The sequence below is a fragment of the Colobus angolensis genome, unplaced genomic scaffold (genome assembly GCF_000951035.1).
Source record: "Colobus angolensis palliatus isolate OR3802 unplaced genomic scaffold, Cang.pa_1.0 Scaffold349, whole genome shotgun sequence".
In the NCBI taxonomy this organism is placed as follows: domain Eukaryota; kingdom Metazoa; phylum Chordata; class Mammalia; order Primates; family Cercopithecidae; genus Colobus; species Colobus angolensis.
Window position 1 is genome coordinate 382,183 of NW_012116810.1, and position 4,162 is coordinate 386,344.

Sequence of the window (4,162 nt, forward strand, 5' to 3'; positions counted from 1 at the left end):
ATACAGGTTATTCCTCACTCTTGCTCCAGGCCCACCCCAGGTTGGCAGGGTGCCCTGCTCCTGTCATCCACACCCAGCAACCCGCTGACAGGGCCTCAACCATCTGAGATATCTGTGGTCACCACAATAAGGAGAAGGGGAGCTGGAGAGTTTCATATTAGCTCCAGCCAGCAGTGACACATGTCTGGTTGGCCACAACCCAGTATTCAGAATTAGTCACATAGCCACTCCTAACTTCGAGGGAGTCAGGAAGAGTAGCATCACCACATAGCTGGAAGGGAGAGAACAGGAAAAGCTGATGAGTTCACTAATGTCTGTCACAGAAGGTGTATTGTCTCTGGAAAGCTTCCATTCCTTTTTAAAAATGGTATTTGTACCCTAGGTAATGCCTCAAAGTGTCATTTGTCTCTACCCTGCGGAGCCCTTACAAATAATAAATTGTATAATTGGATACAAATTATAAGATTATAAAAAGTGATAAGTATGAAACATATAAAGATTATTTAAAAATGAAGAACTGAATTTGCAATATATGTTTCAGCAGATCTATACTGGAGTCTGTTGGGGACAGTTGTGTGAGTCGATCAACTGAAACACCCTGCCCTTTTTTCTTTTCCTAATTATTTTTCATTTTACTAACCTGTTCGATACCTTGCCTGATTTGATGGAATCAAATGACTGATTTGCTGTCATCCAAGCAAAACCACTTACATGACATGGACAAGAAACCTATGAAAATGATTTCTCTTCAGTTTGCTAAATTAGAAAATGTATGCAAATTAATTCAGTGAGGCCTGTTAACCACTCTTAATTCAGTCTCAAGAGTCCTCCTTTTAATATGTCAAATGTTCCAATCACATTGCAATTTTCTGCAGTTAGACTTTATACCCTATTATATCTATGTCTATTTAAGTATATGTACACAAATACATATATTTAAGAGAATTAACAGGAATGGGCATTGTTTTATTTTAGAGTCCTAGGAAACTCCAAAACATTTTAGGATGACCTACTTTAAAATTTTTCCTATATTCTTACTCTTTGCCCCTACCAGTCAAAGGAATTTAAGATATGTTTTGAAGAATCACAAGCCATGAAAGAAATCTGGCTGGTCTCAGTGGCTCCTGCCTGTAATCCCAGCACTTTGGGAGGCCGAGGCGGGCAGATCCCGAGGTCAGGAGTTTGAGACCAGCCTGACTAATGTGGTGAAACCCCGTCTTTACTAAAAATACAAAAATTAGCTGGGTGTGGTGGTGTGCACCTGTAATCCCAGCTACTCAGGAGGCTGAGGCAGGAGAATCGCTTGAACCCAGGAGGCAGAAGGTTGCAGTAAGCCAAGATCGTGCCACTGCACTCCAGCCTGGGCGACAGAACAAGACTGTCTCAAAAAAAAAAGAAATCAAGTCTAGGCCAGGCTTGGTGGCTCATGCCTGTAATCCCAGCACTTTGGGAGGCTGAGGCCAGCAGATCACTTGAGGTCAAGAGTTCGAGACCAGCCTGGCCAACATGGTGAAATCCCGTCTCTACTAAAAGTACAAAAATTAGCTGAGCGTGGTAGCAGGCACCTGTAATCCCAGCTACTTGGGAGGCTGAGGGAGAAGAATCGCTTGAACCCAGAAGGCGGAGGTTGCAGTGAGCCGAGATCACACCACTGCACTCCAGCCTGGGCAACAGAGTAAGGCTTTGTCTCAAAAAAAAAAAAAAAAAAAATCTTCAAGTCTAGTTAAGCCTTGATTAATCATGATGCTTAGGAAAGAGAGTTTTCTAGTTATTTTAATAAGTTTAAGAAGAAACCCATTTTAACCCTGGTTGCTGGGAACTTTCCAAAACTAGGTAAGTGTACTTTTCTGCACACGCCATCCTTTAATAAATACAGTATCATGAATGTAACTGAAGCTAGTGAGTCAGGGTTTCATCTTGCTGAAAAGCTAGCATCATTGTATATATTGTCCTGTAGTTGATAAAGTTTTTTCTTTGGTGTAATGAACTTAGATGACTCATTTCTACAGACTTGTAATACACTTAGCTTATTTTAGCAGAAACAGTTTTATGTTCAAAGTATGAGCTAATTTGATAAATAAACACTGGAGAAGAAAGTGTATTCAAATGGATTTCAAAATAATAACACCTGTTATTCAGGGCACTTACTATATGCCAGACACTTTGATAAACAACCTTAAATACATTACTTACCTGCTGTTATATTTTTCCTCTGCTTATTTACTGAATCGCCTCCCCAGTGTTCAAAATCACACTCTGCTCACTGAAGGATGTGTAGTTCTGTAACAGAAATTATATAATACATTAATAAGATGTTTTTAACTTAGTCACCGGAAATCTTTTCAAATTACTGATTAGCATTCAATAGGATTGCTATTTTCATTTCCAATCCTGTATGTTAAAGATTAATGATTAAAATAAATCCTGAAAATACTAGTGACATTTCTAAGTAGAATATCATTAAAGAAAAATAATTGAAGTCATATCGCATTACTAAACCATTATTAGGCATAGACATTTAATTAGATATTTCATCAAAATGCAATTTTGGAGTACCAGGGTTTTTTTGTTTTTTGTGGCACGAAAGACTAGGAATCTGGAATATAATGAGAACTATTTTTCTTTGCCGTTTGGGCAATGTGATGAGACCTGGACCCAAGGAAATTTTACAGACCTTGGTTGAGCAGTCTCATGCCACTGAGTGGTGACTTCCAGGGAGTCAAGTCAGTTTCCCTGTTCCATACAAACAACCTTCAACCTCAGCCTACTACCTTCTACTTCCTTTTGGGGTCCCAGAAAGACTCTAAGAGGGAAAGCAGAGGACCAGCTCAATTCTTCCACCAACCTTGGAAAAACAATTCCAACTTCATGCTCTTCTCACACTGGACCACATCATTAGCCAGACTCCTTGCCACCACTTTCTTCACTTGATAAAGCTACCTAAATAAAAATTAGGATTTTTAAATCACTTTTCTGCTCACAGAATTTTGCCAAGTTGAGAATGAACTCTGTCTTCTGTTATTCAAGACCTGCAATAGGCCTCAATTGACGTTTATGACCTTATCTCCATTATTGTTTTATTTGAGCCCTTTCCGCCAACAAACTGAACTGCTTCCAAACTCTCTATATAATTATTTTATTTGTGGGTTGTAAAGTTCCTGATGGCACAGACTTGGTGTTTATCCATCTTGTTTCCCCACAATGCATGCCAGTATATTAGATATAATTTGGTATTAAAGTTTCATTGAACGCTGTGAGCTCAAACAAAAAACAAACTGTCATTAATCATACAGGCTGTCTTTCTCCTTGGCATCCACATAATCACCATAACAACAATAGTCATTTTGTGAGCATCTAGTAAGCCATGCACTTTTGATACACCATCTCAAACCTCCACAACAAGATGCATATTCCTTTTAGTGAAAAAGAAAGGGAGGACTGAAAAGAAAGAATTAGAGAGATTAAATGAGGTCACACTGCTAGTTAACGCCAGTAGCAGCCTTACACTCCCATCTGTCTCTAAAATCTTTGCATTTCCACTTGACCACATAGCCTAATAAACAAGAGGTCTGGCTTTAGAATGTTAGGGTTGCTGAGCCTGCTTGCTGATGGCTCTTCAGTTATAACTTAGGACCATTGTTGACTGACTTTACCTCTTTCACATTTCAGTGAAATCTGTATTTTCTGAAATGACTTCCTTCCCACATGTAGAAAAAAGATGCAGGGTGCATGTATTCAAGCTTCCAAGATGAGTTGTACAAAAAGACTTTTTTCTTTTATTATTTTAGGATATATGTGGGGTTCTTGTGCCTTGAAATCTATGTTTTGTTGTATATGATAATGTATTATATCCTTTCCCTTATCAGTATTGTTTTGATAATGATTGCTTTAGAGAAACATTAGTCAGCATGGTGGAAGGAGCCTGGCATCAGAAATTAAATGATCTGGGTTCAAATCTCAGTTGTTCTTTTGGACTTTTGTTGTCCTGGGCAAAAATTACCATTTAATCATTCTGTGTTTCAACATCTTCATCTGTAATACAGCAATTAAGAAGATCAAATGTTCTAGGACATGTAAAATATTTAGCAAAGTTCTTGACATATGACATGTAAGTACTAAATTAAAAAAAACTTTTAACCCTTTTTAGTTTAGTGCCATGTTT